The sequence below is a fragment of the Ovis aries genome, chromosome 17 (genome assembly GCF_016772045.2).
Source record: "Ovis aries strain OAR_USU_Benz2616 breed Rambouillet chromosome 17, ARS-UI_Ramb_v3.0, whole genome shotgun sequence".
NCBI lineage: Eukaryota > Metazoa > Chordata > Mammalia > Artiodactyla > Bovidae > Ovis > Ovis aries.
In genome coordinates, this window is record NC_056070.1 from 28,520,918 (window position 1) to 28,536,659 (window position 15,742).

General features: G+C 39.3%; 1 pseudogene; it reads left to right on the forward strand.

The window, feature by feature from the left end:
- Nucleotides 1-1,911: 1,911 nt before the first annotated feature.
- LOC101118817 (small ribosomal subunit protein eS25-like) lies at nt 1,912-2,324 on the forward strand (annotated as a pseudogene).
- The last annotated feature ends 13,418 nt before the right edge of the window (nt 2,325-15,742 follow it).

Here is a 15,742-nt window from a genome sequence, read left to right on the forward strand (position 1 = left end):
CCAGCTAAATTTCCTAGCCAATTGTTTATTATATACCCAAGCAGTTTGAAGAAGGTTGAATAATATAATAATTATATCCAATAATGCTGCGGTGTTTTAGCAGTTATGAAATACTCAGCAGCCTGATAAGTGATGGTAAACTGCCTCTCTTATTTTGCTAGTAGAGACGTGGCAAAACAAAATCCCATGCTGGATATTTGGGGGTGGTTCAGAAGTTCTATTTTGGAAATTTTTAGTTGTCACTCTGAATCACTGTAGCATGCTTATTCTCAAATATCTCTCTCCTTTACAATAATTCACACTTCTTTAGCACGTAAGAGCCCTTGAACATGTTCACACATTCTAATTTATACGTTTTTCTTTACGTACACTCAGAATAAACTACCTATGAAATGGTAGGTGACCTTTTGAATTTTTCTTTTATAATAAAAGGAATCTGACTGGTGAGATTAATTGTCATTCTGGGTAATATAATATTCTGCATTTTATTTTCCTGGAGCACTCAGAAGAGAGGAATGCAGTAAAAATTTAAATATAGCATGTCCAAGGGAATCTGCTACAATATATTGTGTTTACCATGAGTATGAAATGCAAATAATGCTTGTATATCAGAGGTGACTATTTAAACCCATTTCAATGTCTGAAAAACCTTATTTCAAGTTTTATCTAATTCTTTTCTTATATGATCCAAAAATGCATATACAAAATCAACAGAAAGATATGAAATGATGAGACAGGTAGACATAGTTTCAAGCTCTAGTTTAACTACAACCTCCATCTATAGCAACATTTAAATTTTCCTTATGAGGAGAGAAGTTAAAACAGGAAGGAGAGAGGTGCTGGACGTGATATTCAGCTTCTCTGTTTGTCTCAAATACGTAGTGATCATTGAGTAACTTGACTTCCCTTTCTCTGTTCAGTGGGAAAATATATTTTCATTTATTTTTGTGCAGAAACACAAATAAAATGTCATCTAAATGGCATTGCTTTTATATGGATAAGCAGGTGATCTCACATTGGTCTCAGTTCAGATTGATTGTTCCATCTCTTTACTAAAGAAATACACTTAAAAGCAAATTTAGTTTAGAGGAGTCTAGCAATAATGCCTGCCTAATAGAAACAATTTCTTAGTGCCTTCAATGGGCCCTGATAACAAAGTGCATAACAGCTGCAAAAGAAGTAGCCCAATGAGCATCTTCTACTGATGGTGATTGATCCAGTCTCATAATGAAGTGAAAGCTTTTTTAGAGCCAAAGCAATTTTTGCCCACATCCTTTATCAGGAGAAACCATAATGAATCGTGTTAGTAGCCAGCATTTATTGAAAATTTCATCTTAGAATGTTGGCCAGATGTCATTATAGCAGAATTAAGTGCAGCCTGAGAGCCTTGCTATAATGTACAGAATCTCTCTTCATCACTGTTCTGGAGTTGTTTTGGGTCTGCCTCCAAATATTACAGAGAAATGAAAAGAAAAAAAATGCAACGCTTTAAACTACAACTGATTAAGTGTTTTATGCACAACACGTTTTGTATCTTCTCTTAAAAGAAGTTTAATTACCTAAATTCTGTATGCTGTTTCAATGTACAAGTGTAGGTATAATACGTAGTGAAGTGAAGTCGCTCAGTCGTGTCCGACTCTTTGTGACCCCACGGACTGTAGCCCACCAGGCTCCTCCATCCATGGGATTCTCCAGGCAAGAGTACTGGAGTGGGGTGCCATTTCCTTTTCCAGGGGATATTCCCAACCTAGGGATTGAACCCGGGTCTCCTGCATTAGAGGCAGATGCTTTAACCTCTGAGCCACCAGGGAAGCCCGTCTAATACATAAGATAAAAATATTTTTAAAACCTTACACCAGGCTGACATCTTGGCGAGGCAGCAGTGGTCACAGCTGCTTTCCCAGCTTCCCTATGTCACCCAAGGACGACAAGAAGAAGAAAGATGCCAGAAAGTCGGCCAAGAAAGACAAAGATCCAGTGAACCAATCTAGGGGCATGGCCAAAAAGAACTGGTCCAAAGGTAAAGTCTGGAACAAGCTCAATAACCTAGTCTTGTTTGACAAAGCAACCATATGACAAACTCTGTAAAGAAGTTCCCAACTACAATCTTATAACTCCAGCCGTCCTCTCTGAGAGATTGAAGATTCATGGTTCCTGGGCCAGGGCAGCCGTTCAGGAACTCCTTAGTAAAGGACTTATTAAACAGGTTTCAAAGCACAGAGCTCTAGTGATTTATACCAAAACACCAAGGGTGGAGATGCCCCAGCTGCTGGTGAAAATGCATGAACAGGTCCCACCAACTGTACATTTTGAAAAATAAAACTTTATTAGTAAAAAAAAAAAAAAAACCCTCACACTGACTTCTGATGTTCCTAAAAATATAAAATCATTTAATATATTTTGCAACTTGAAAACTATTTTAGTAGTTTCAGATTATTCTAATGCCTTCAATTTCTTCTGAAAAGGGCTTAGAATTATGTATCATTCTAAAGAGTAAATGGTACATGAAAAGCATTTTCATTAAAAAAGATTGTACTTAATGGATTATCTAGACTAATATATTGAAACCATGTGGTATATTCTACTTTTACAATATTTCGTGTCATCAGATATAATCACTTTCCTTGATTTGATGAATCTTAGAGAATTACTCAGAGAAGGCAACGGCACCCCCACTCCAGTACTCTTGCCTGGAAAATCCCATGGACGGAGGAGCCTGGTGGGCTGCAGTCCATGAGGTCGCTAAGAGTCGGACATGACTGAGTAACTTAACTTTCGTTTTTCACTTTCATGCATTGGAGAAGGAAATGGTAACCCACTCCAGTATTCTTGCCTGGAGAATCCCAGGGATGGGGGAGCCTGGTAGGCTGCAGCCCATGGGGTCACTAAGAGTCAGACACAACTGAGCAACTTCACTTTCACTTTTCACTTTCATGCATTGGAGAAGGAAATGGCAACCCACTCCAGTGTTCTTGCCTGGAGAATCCCAGGGATGGGGGAATCTGGTGGGCTGCCATCTATGGGGTCGCACAGAGTCGGACACGACTGAAGCGACTTAGCAGCAGCAGCAACAGCAGCAGCAGCAGAGTATTACTGTCAAGCTCTCTTTGGCTAAGGTATCTGTTTATATGAAACTGATTTGTAGTTTTGTAGCTAAGTAAAAAAATAAATCCATCTGCTGTCTGTCATCTCACGTTTTTTATGAAAGGCTGCAGTGTGAAACTTAGAACATATTAAAACAAACCTTTATTTGGATGCTTCATTTTCACATATTAAACTAGACTTTTCAGCATTTTAGGTGGTATGTTGTCTCAACTGTGGTTAAAAAACCATTAATTCTCATTTCTAACATCAGTATATGTAAGTGGACTACATATATTCAGATGTGAGGCAGGTTCCTAGCTTTAGACAATAGTCACAGTACAAGAAACACTAGGAGTCAGTCCATAGAATGAGGCCTGATGAATTAGAACTCCATGTGCTACCGAGCAGAAAAGAAAAAGTAGAGCCTTCATCTGGGGCACACCTAATATGTTAAGTATATTTCATCCTCAGGTGCAAAAATCCAAATTATTATAAATAGGATACTGCAACTAAGAAAGCTTTCAAGTTTAAGTATTAACAGGAATATATTTACCCTTTTAATTTATATTTAACTGAAGGTGCTATTTGTTTTTAAAGCATGCAGTTCTACTTTTACCTAATACTGGCCATGTGAATTAAATTAAGTTCCCTAAAGTGCTTGCAAAAGCTGTATTTTTTGCATCTTCTAATCAATTGCAATGTTTTTGGATTAGATTAAGAAGTACAAAACCAGAAAAATTCCAAAAATGTAAAAGACAATATGTGTACATTGATATATTTGTGGTAAGGTTGGTGGTTACAAAGTTTGCCGTGACTGATACATCCACACCAGATTACCTCTGAACAAGGAATTACAAACTGTCCTGAATTCAACCAGTTCATTAATTAATTTGCTTATTGATATCATTTTTATTCTGCTGGCTCAATAATTTTTTAGGATTATTATGTTGGAATGGGGAATGTATGGTTTAGATGTGCGCTAAACTATACAAAAATAACAATTTTCAAGTATAGCTGATTAAAAAATTTAATGTATAACTTTCTACTAGTGTTTCTATTCAACATCAACAAACTTTCTCAGTTCCTGTGCACTAGGAGAAATAAGATTTACAGTTGAATCTTATAGCTCAGAGCGTGTTTTGGAAATAATGCCTCTATGCTGAGAATAAGATACTTTCTGGTACTGTGACTTGAGGGAATTGCTCTTTGGAGGTCTCTACAGAATGTTTCTGCCAGGCAGGAAAAGGACAGAATACTCTAAGGTGCATACTGATCCTGCCCTGAAATGTGAGTCTGTCCCCCAAATAATAAACTTCTAGATTTAGTGAGATATAAAGTACTCTTTTCATACAGCAAACAACTCTTCTTATTTGGCTCCCCCTTGGGAATGAAACAGTATGAAACAAATGAATTTTCCCCCAACACACACACACACACACACACACACACACACACGATAAAAGCATTACATGTTCTCAGACCCATAGACATATGCAGAAAAAAAGGAATATTTTGAACAATGCCTCATTGTAAGTTAAAAGCATTATCCTAAGGCACTACAGCACCCAGTACAATCTGAGCAAAATGTTTCTCTGCCGGTAGAGGTGTATTTTAATAGCAACCAGTGCAGTCTACTTGTCTAAAATCTGAAAGTTCATTACCAGTCTTTTCCCTTCTCTATTTAGAGCATCATATTTCTTGTACTTTTAATTCTAGCATTTCTTAGCACCTATAAAGGGTAGCAGGTGGTCTCTTCTGGAACCTGAATTCTTCTATTCATGTATCAAGTAAAATCAGAGAGCTATCTTCTCTCCCCTGTCTCCACTTCTAGAGGAACTTGCTTTCATGGTGAGAGGTTATTTGATGTCTCTTCTTGTTTGGTCCCTAGCGACTCCACTGAACCTTCCTTTGAGACTGTGGACCCAGAAATAAAAATCCTGTTCATGAGAAAAAATTCAAGATGGCTGGTTTATCACGTATAAGCTATTAGCTGTTTATAAGGAACTTCATTTAGTTCAGGGACTCCATATTTAAAGCAAAGTACAAAATTGATGCCACTTAAGTTTTCCACAGTATTTTGTATCTTAAGACTAAAGACCAGAAATTAAATATTGCTGGTGTAGAGTCATTTAAAAGAATGTACTTTAACCCTTGGTAGCTCAAATGGTAAAGAATCTGCCTGCAAAGCAAGAGACCCAGGTTTGATCCCTGGGTTGGGAAGATTCCCTGGAGAAGGGAATTGCAACCCACTCCAGTATTCTTGCCTTGAGAATTCTATGAACAGAGAAGCCTTGTGGGCTACAGTCCATAGGGTTGCAAAGAGTTGGACAGGACCAAGCAACTAACATTTTCACGTTCACTGTTAACCTAACTTTTATCTATTTGTATAAGGGGGAAAAAAAACCCATTCTAATCTACCAGACTCCTTCATACTTGTGTTTCAGAATATATTTCCAAAGTATCAAACCTGTTGAAATAAGTTTCTATCATGATATCATTGTGTATATAATGGCCAGTATCATGATTTAATCTATAATGTAAGACTGACTGCATTATGGTTATATTTCTAATTCAGAGATTATTGCTTACTCCATTTCTCCTTGCTGATCTCTGAATTTCATCTCATCTTAGTGGCTTAGCTACATTTTACAGTTTTACATCTTTTCATTATTTTCTGTTTGAAAATAATCCAATGTGTCTGATTTTTTTCACCCACAAATTATGTTTTATGAATTATAAATTTTTTGAATTTATATGAAAAATACAGATGCCTAATGCATCAGATAAAGACATAGGTCTTGATACAAGCAAGGTCACTGCTAGATCATAAAATGATACTGTTCAGAAAAAAGATTTCCCTTTTTATGAAAATGTGTGTCTGCCATGGCATATTTATATATATATATATATATATATATATATATATATATATATATATATATTTCTTTAGTCTGAGTGAGGTCTTAGTTGTCCCATCTGCGATCTAATTTCGTGACCAGGGATTGAAACCGGACCCCCTGCATTAACAGTGCAGAGTCTTAACCACTGGGCCACCAGGAAGTCCCTTCTCAAAAGTTTAAAAAAAAAAAAAAAGAGGGTGTTCTTTCCTCCAGTGGATGAATCTTTGAGTTCAGCAAGCTAAAGGTAGACTGCATATCATTTTCCTACTCAGCAGGGTGCCCCCACTTTACACACCGGCCAGTGACACAAACCTAAAAAATAGATTCTGTAACATGACAGAGCTTGCTTTTACAGAGGAAAAACTTCAGCTCAACTCAGAGGCCCTACTGCTGGAAAGAATCAGATACTTTGGACATCTTTTTCCTCGGTTGTGTGAAAGACAAGGTGATAAAGGGGTGTGCATGCGTGTGATGCTAAATAGCTTTAGTCGTGTCCAACTCTTTGCAACCCCATGGACTGTGGCCCACCAGGCTCCTCTGTCCATGCTGGTTCTCCAGGCAAGAATACTGGAGTGGGCTGCCATGACCTCCAAGGGATCTTCCTGACCCAGAGCTCAAATATACATCTCTTATGTCTCCTGTGTTGGCAGGTGAGTTCTTTACCACTAGTGCCACCTGGAAAGCCTGAAAAAGGGTATAAGTCAGTATAAATATATGTGTATGGGTGTAAATGTCATGTATAAGTGTGTGACAGCATAAGATGGTGTACAGATATAGATGTAACAAGTAATTTAAGTCATGTCACTAGGGAATACTCTGGTAGTCTAGTGGTTAGGACTCAGAGCTTCTTCCACTGCAAGGGGCATGAGTTCAACACAAAGCCAGGCAACTAAGATCCTTCATGCACCTCCAAGAGGCCAAAAAAAAAAAAAAAATATATATATATATATATATATATATATCCATGTGAGTCATGGAGAAGACCAGGGAAGTGTGGTTCCATGAGATCCCATATATACACGTACACTCACATATATGTACATACACACAAGCAAAACAAACAATACACATATACTTGAAAACTCATCACTCCTTCTAGAAAAAAAAAAAAAAACACCTCAAATCATATTTTCTGGTTGATATCACATGCACGACACTATTTTTCTACATGAGTCATGGTTTTAACACCAGCAACCTTGATTAACAATTCCTAGGGAATAAAACTAGAATCCGAGTAATGAAATAAATGCTCACCCTTTTTTGTTTTCTTATTCTTTGTGCTTCATCTAGTTTCTCTTGCCCATAGTGAGCCACTTGCAAAGGCCTTGTCCCCAGTCCTTGAGGCCATAATTCCTAGCGAGAGATGGCTGCACGGACCCTGCATCTCAGGAATGGTATGCAGAGCACCGCCCAGGAAACAGCGAGTCAAGATGGCTGTAGGCCATACGCAGAGACACTGAGCCCGCCTCTCGAGACTTGGAGCGAGATTTGGAGTGAGAGACGCGCAGTTCAGTTCAGTCGCTCAGTCGTGTCTCTTTGGAACTGCATGGACTGCAGCATGCCAGGCCTCTCTGTCCATCACCAACTTCTGGAGTTTACTCAAACTCATGTCCATTGAGTCGGTGATGCCAACCAACCATCTCATCCCCTGTCATCCCCTGTCATCCCCTTCTCCTCCTGCCCTCAATCTTTCCCAGCATCAGGGTCTTTTCAAATGAGTCAGCTCTTCGCATCAGGAGGCGAGTACTGGAGTTTCAGCTTCAACATCAGTCCTTTCAATGAACATTCAGGATTGATCTCCTTTAGGCTGGACTGGTTGGATCTCCTTGCAATCCAAGGGACTCTCAAAAGTCTTCTCTAATACAAAAGTTCAAAGGCATCAATTCTTTGGCGCTCAGCTTTCTTTATAGTCCAGCTCTCACATCCTTACGTGACTACTGGAAAAACCATAGCTTTGACTAGACAGACCTTTGTTGGCAAAGTAATGTCTCTGCTTTTTAACATGCTGTCTAGGTTGGTCATAACTTTTCTTCCAAGGAGTAAGTGTCTTAATTTCATGGTTGCAGTCACCATCTACAGTGATTTTGGAGCCCCCCCCCCAAAATAAAGTCGGCCGTTGTTTCCACTGTTTCCCCATCTATTGCCATGAAGTGATGGGGCCAGATGCTATGATCTTAGTTTTCTGAATGTTGAGCTTTAAGCCAACTTTTTCACTCTTCTCTTTCACTTTCATCAAGAGGCTGTTTAGTTCTTCTTGGCTTTCTGCCAAAAGGGTGGAGAGAAGCACAGCTGTGCCTAAAGGTGAGAACTCTGCCCCAACCTCTATCAAGAGATTGCCATCAAGCAGCCCCACCCACAACTGTTCACTGAAAGTCCTTGCTCTAGAACCTGGGCTCAGATCACTCCATTCTTTGATTGAAGAATGAAGCTTTCCTGCACTGGGAACTGAACTCAGTCTCTTTCTATTGGCTTAATGCCTGTCAAGAGGACCCTTGTTGGGGCCTGACTCAAAGAATCGGTAAATTTCACTGGAAATTTGGGAATGAGATTTCTTTCCTGGTCCACAAAGATTGAAGAACCAATTAATGATAGTAGCACTTGTCATGTTGGTAGCGATATAGAATTTGGTATTATTCAGTCAGGTGGAGTGGCATGTGGAAAAGACATTTGCTCCTTGTGATCAATGGCTTTTATATTAACATATTTCTTTTTTGTTTAGAAATATTACGTTGAATATAAAAGCTATTGATTACAAGCAGCAAATGTACTTACCAATTACTGCCGTAAAGAAGAAGAATATAAAGTGCTCTCAGGATGAAGTGGTAACAGTTGGTGGCTCACAATGAACCACCACACCGGTGTTTCTCAGTTCACATAGTGTATCAGAGAGTTTCCAGATTTTTCTTAAACAAATGCTTGCATTTTTTTTTCTTTTAGCTTAATATCCATGGTAGAGTTTCAGCAAAAATAAATAGGAAAACGTGAGGCAGGGATGCCTGCCGAGAGATTGGCGGTCTAAAGACCCTGCTATGTAATCAGCTAAGGCAGTTAGTGACTTTTTACAGCTTCAAAGCTGCACTTTTTCAGAGGTTGAATTTTTCAGCCCATGCATCCTGCCCACAATTTAGAAGAATGCCAAGGATACTGGATGGCTGCTTTGGTAAACAATAACTTTAAATATCGCAGTTGATCTAAGCCACCCTTCAACTTTACATTCAAATGAGCAAACACAAATATGCTCTCCTAAATTAATGGATTCTGTGCTCTACTTACACACCTTCAATAAACCCACCATCTTTGCACTCAGTAATCAGCCTACAATGAGTAACCTCACCCCTTACTGCCCTTCTCTTTGGGAGAGAAGAAAGATCTACTGAAAGCCTCCATATCCACCTTATTGATTGCCTTTCCAAGCCACAATGAATGTTTTTCTCAGTTGGTGTTCCATTTAAATGTCGTATACTTTTGGCAGTGCCATTAACAGCTCCCCAGAGGGCATACCATGCCTAAGAGAAGGGCAAGGCTGCCCAAAGAAAGATGAGAAAGAATAATCTAAAGTTGCTACCCATAAACCCTGGGGCCACCCCAGGACTAATTTCTAACTAACAAGCAGCACTTTCAGATTCTGCTGTGTTTATCACACACTGCATTTCAACCCAGAGATTTCTCTCAATACTCATTTGCTCTCTGGCACAAACTAATTGCTCTATGTAGCAGTCTGGCTCTGGAAACTTGTAAAGATGGAGCTACAGAAACCTAACATAACAATACAGATTTTTTTTTTAATCATCTTTTCTCAGAAACTCTATCATCATTCTCCAAAAGACACTCAGGACAATGGTGTTCTATGACACCCTGTACCTCCTCAGAAACAAGGAAATCCTCTTCTACCTTGCTGCTGCTGCTGCTAAGTCACTTCAGTCGTGTCCAACTCTGTGCAACCCCATAGACGGCAGCCCACCAGGCTCCCCCGTCCCTGGGATTCTCCAGGCAAGAACACTGCCTTGCAGTAGCTTACAAATATTAATGTATCAGAGATGTCCTTACTTGCCATCTGGCTTTTGGATAGGCTTTGGGTTTTAAATCAAGCATGAAGCATGAAAAGTTGTAAATAGCAAAAATTTGATAAATCAGTCCTTTAATATTTGTGTCTCATTTTCTTTAGACAATGTAATGGATACATTAAATTAGGACTTCAGCACGTCTCTTCTGACTTACAGGGAGGTTTGCACCTTCCTCAAAGTTTCTTTGCTCTTAAATAACTGCTGCATCATAAGACCAAAGTAATTTCTTAGGAATTGTTGTTCAATTCAGACCACTGTGTAAAGACACTTTAAATCATTAAAAGGTTTATATCTGATGTATAAAGAAGAATAAGGGGGAAAAAAGAAATGAACTATTAATTTAAACTGGAAATAGAGACTAGTAATAGGAAGTAGATTTATCCTGATGTGGAAAAATCTAATACACCACAGCAGCTAAGCAATATTCATTTTTATGGGATAGTATACAAATATATAAACCATTTGTTTGAGACAGAGATTGAACAAAGAACATCTTATCCCCATGGCTTTCCCCTACACGGGTAATAATTTTTTAAGTGAAATGAGCAAACCTATAAACCAGTAGAAATATCAAAGTATTTCTCTGAACACTATTTTTTTAAAGCATCCAAACCCCTTATACTGAACCTTTTAGAAATACATAGAAGTAAATAGGAATTACTTTGTCAGCTTTCTTTCTCTCAACCTTTCAACATTGCAATTCCATTGAGGAACAATGGTAAAAATACCAAAGCGATTTGTTTTAATGTTTCTATGGCTTTAGTGAGTCTCCTAAAGCAAGAATCTTCTTAAATCTCAAAAGAGATTGAGGTTTTGAAACACTCTTATCAACTTTTTAGATCAGAGATGTTATACACACAGACTAGCTTTGGGGCACTACTCTAACTGATTTGAAGGAGGCTTGTCAACTGCAGACTGCAAGCGGCTGTTTCCAGAGTCATGACTGCATTTCCAGCAATGATTTCTACCCCTTACCTACCATGCACCATTTATTAAATACAAAACCCACTGCCCTGAAGAATTTGTTCACAATCCCTACAACAGTGGCATCTGCAGAGGGAAGCTCCAGCCACTTGAAACTCATTAAAACATACTTGAGATTGACAGTGAGTAGAGAACATCTGTCAGACTTGGCCAAGATTTCAATCAAGTGTGATGTTGCTGTGTTACTTGACTACATTGACTTAATAAATGAGTTGGCTGCTGTCAGCACAAGGGAAGTTGGGTTGTAATTACTACCCTGTCCTTTTCTCTATTTTCTGAACTGTTCTTTCACTTAAATGTTCATATTCTGTGTGAAATGTATGAAAATGAGTTTGATGGAATAACATACCATTTAGAAAAGGAATAGAAGGTTCATTTTCAGCTGACTGAATTTAATAAGATGACCACTTCTTTAATGAGCTTGCAAGCCTATAGCCTTGAAAAGGTGGATAAAATCGCACTCCTCTCCCCTCTATAGACACATGTCTCCAACTGCACATCTGGAAGAATGAAGTCTTTACTTTGATGTATAGATTGAATGGCTATATTAAATGCCCAGTATATACAATTTGGGGGGAAAGCAAAAGCATTTCTCAATAACCAAAGAGCTGTTGATCTTCAATAAATAATACTCTACCTTATGCAGCATTGTAAGCCTTATGTTTATATTTCACACTTAATCCTGAACAATCCATTTTACAGATGATTAAACAGAGACTCAAAGAAATTCACTGATCTACCCTAGTAACATAATTACTAAGCAACTAAATGGGGATTCCAACTCTAAATCTGGAGCTTTTCCACTGTGTTGCATTTGCTATGTTTGCCTTTTAGAAATGTTTGATGAGAGCTCAGATTTAAGTACAAGACATTGGCTCTGATCACTATTATTTCCAGGGGTTGGAAAGTAATTATTGTTTCTGCTGACAAGATAGCACGATCTGCTTAAAGATGGAAGGATATGAAATTTAGTTTCAGAAGCCAGGCAAGTTCAGCAGGATTCAAAAGAAATGATCACATTTCAGTGAGCCAAAAGCTGGACTCAGAGCAGAAAAACATTCTGATCTCTTCAGCTGGTGCACTGGGACATCCATTCAGCAGACCTGGTAAATCTGAGCTCAGCAGCTAGTGGAGCTGAGTCTTCACATGCCTGGGAAAGCATAAGCTGACCACCACATGCTACACACCCAGGGCTTATGATGGTATATAGTAGCTCTATTTTGGTGGTGTCTGCACAGCGAGGGTGGACAGAAGGCCTCTTAAAATGAAGGGAAAGATGTCTCTTCACACTTTAAACTTGCTTCCTCCATGGGTAGAGCATTAGCAACTGTATCCAGAAAAAAAAAAACATAACCATGTATACATTAATTATACTTTCTGATTTTCTCAATGTTTCCCTTTGCCCATTGCCAGTGATTAAAACTGCACACTGGCTCACACTTAACAATTACAGCCCCCAAGTTTAATTAGTGTTAAGCCTCCATTTCTGAAACTCTCCAGTTTTGATGCCATTACACTGTCAGCCTGCAGGCACTCAGTGGTTGGACGAAGTCTGTATTATAAATAGGATGTCTTTATAAGGACTGTCCCCTACAGAAGGTTGAGATGAGCCACACAGCTAAGATTATCATAGTGTTAGTAAAAATAGGTCAGTCACACATAAATGTGTGAATTCTCTTTCCTCTGAACTCCCTTAGCATTTTATTTTTATCTCTCATGTGGCACTTATCACTTTCTACCTCATATGATAATTATTTGTATGGTGGTTTTATTGCTCTTACACTAAGATCAAAAAGTTCTTATTGTTCTTCACAAAACAACACAGTGCCTTGGACACAGTAGGCACTTATTTAGTGTTATTTGTTTAACAGAGCTCTAAAAATAACCAGGTAAGGATTGCATTAATGTTTAAAACCTACCTTTAGTTCTGGTGGGTGGAGCTAGATGATGTCCCTCTGATGGGCAGGGCCACATCAGGAAGTGAGTTTTCGGGTGTTTGTGAACTTAGTATGACTTTTTGTAAAGCAAGTATACTCCAATTAAAAAAAGGAAAGAAATCACCTGAGCCAGGAGTGTGAAATAATCATTCCAGAGACATTTTAAACATATTTCAGACTTTTAAAAATGTTTTTATGAATGTTTTACATTTGTGTGGTAGCCTTTGTTGCTGTTCAGTTACTCAGTCATGTCTGACTCTTTGAGACCCCATGGACTGCAGCACACCAGGCTTCCCTGTCCTTGACTATGTCCCAGAGTTTGCTCAGATTCATGTCCATTGAGTAGATGATGCCATCCAACCATCTCATCTTCTGTCACCCCCTTTTCCTCCTGCCCTCAATCTTTCCCAACATCAAGGTCTTTTCCAATGAGTTGGCTCCTGGCATCAGGTGGCCAAAGTATTGGAGCTTCAGCTTCAGCATCAGTTTTTCCAAAGAATATTCAGGATTGATTTCCTTTAGGATTGACTGGTTTGATCTCCTTGCTGTCCAAGGAACTCTCAAGAGCCTTCTCCAACACCACAGTTGAAAGCATCAATTCTTTGGCACTCAGCCTTCTTTATGGTCCAACTTTGACATCTGTACATGACTACTGGATAAAACAGTGTTAAAGATTATCATTAACATTTTTAAAAATAGCAAAAATAAAACATACTTTTATAAAGAGCATTTGACTATTGAACTGAACTTCCTTAGAACATTTGGGCTCCTGTTCTTGTGTTTTCTCTTCAGGAGAGGCCACAGTCACACACATGCACCACACACTCCCTGCTCCAGCTGGACTGAATTGGTTATGACTCAGTGCTCAACATTCAGAAAACAAAGATCATGGCATCTGGTCCCATCACTTCATGGGAAATAGATGGGGGAACTGTGGAAACAGTATCAGACTTTATTTTGGGGAGCTCCAAAATCACTGCAGATGGTGACTGCAGCCATGAAATTAAAAGACACTTACTCCTTGGAAGGAAAGTTATGACCAACCTAGAGAGTATATTCAAAAGCAGAGACATTACTTTGCCAACAAATGCCCATCAGGTCAAGGCTATGGTTTTTCCAGTGGTCATGTATGGATGTGAGAGTTGGACTGTGAAGAAGGCTGAGCGCTGAAGAATTGATACTTTTGAACTGTGGTGTTGGAGAAAACTCTTGAGAGTCCCTTGGACTGCAAGGAGATCCAACCAGTCCATTCTGAAGGAGATCAGCCCTGGGATTTCTTTGGAAGGAATGATGCTAAAGCTGAAACTCCAGTACTTTGGCCACCTCATGCAAAGAGTTGACTCATTGGAATGCTGGGAGGGATTTGGGGCAGGAGGAGAAGGGGACAACAGAGAATGAGATGGCTGGATGGCATCACTGACTCGATGGACGTGAGTTTGAGTGAACTCTAGGAGTTGGTGATGAACAGGGAGGCCTGGCATGCTGCGATTCATGGGGTCTCAAAGGCCGGACACGACTGAGCGACTGAAATGAACTGAACTGAACTGTGCTGTCTTTTACCTCCAGGTCTCCTTTATCTCACTGAGAGGCACTCTTTCCTGTTATCTAATTTTTTTACTAACTGCAAAACTGACTCCTGCTTCAGTCTCCCTCCCTCTGGAAGTTTTCCCTATCCCTCTAAAACCATCCCACTACATCTTGACGCTTCCTCCCTGAGCCATGAGAGAAGCCCTCTCATCACACAAATCACATTTAATTTGCTCTACACAGGCAGTGAGGATTGGTCTATGAGATCTCAGGGCTACAGCTAAGTTCCAAGGAAATCAGGGCAACCAGACCTGGCCCAGCAATGGGTTCTGAGTACTCTCTGTGAATGACCTCTTTGTTGAAGGGTAGGCACTGCCGTTTATGTGAGTCACAGGGAAGATAGCCTAGTGGACATGAACAATTATGGGATGTGTTCTGTCAACATGAATAACAGAGCACAGGTTTTACACATAAGCCTTTGAGGAAGGCTTTTCAGTTTAAAATAAACACAACACTTCAAAATATTATAGGTCCAATTGCTTCATTGATACAGGGGGAAGAAATTTATTTTATTATTGCTTTTCAGTGAACCTCTCTCTTTAAGCAGAAACTTGGAGAAAACAATCATAGTGTCTTTCTGAGGTAAGGAGAGGAGTAGACGATTAGAGTAGGCCGCATAAAGGAGATAGCCTATCGGTTGAGTTCAGTTTAGCCAATGAAGAAGGGAAGGAAGCTCAGACTTCAGTCAGAGCAAAAAAAGCATGAAGACAATTTTAGAGACATGTAAGTGTGTGTTGTTATTGTTGTTTAGTTGCTAAATCGTGTCTGACTCTTTGCGACCCCACAGACTGTAGCCCATCAGGTTCTTCTGTCCATGGGATTCTCCAGGCAAGAATACTGGAGTGGGTTGTGATTTCCTTCTCCATGGGAACTTTCCAACCCAGGTACATGACTATAAACGTATGGATTGTTGCTGAAGGTCAGAGGATGTGGGAGAAGCTGAGAGCATGCAGGAGAAGAGATTAAAACAGGTTGATTTACAATTACAAATAGCCTTGAACACTAAGCAAAGGAATTTGAACTTAATTCTGTAATTTGGAAGCTACCTTCTCAAGGTTCCAAGCAAGAAGACACATAGGCCAAACTGTGATTTAGAGAAACAATTTTGGTGACAGTCTAATGAATGAGAGGGAGAAGAAAAAGACTGGAGGCGAGAAGATCTAGTTGGGATGCATTTCTATGATCT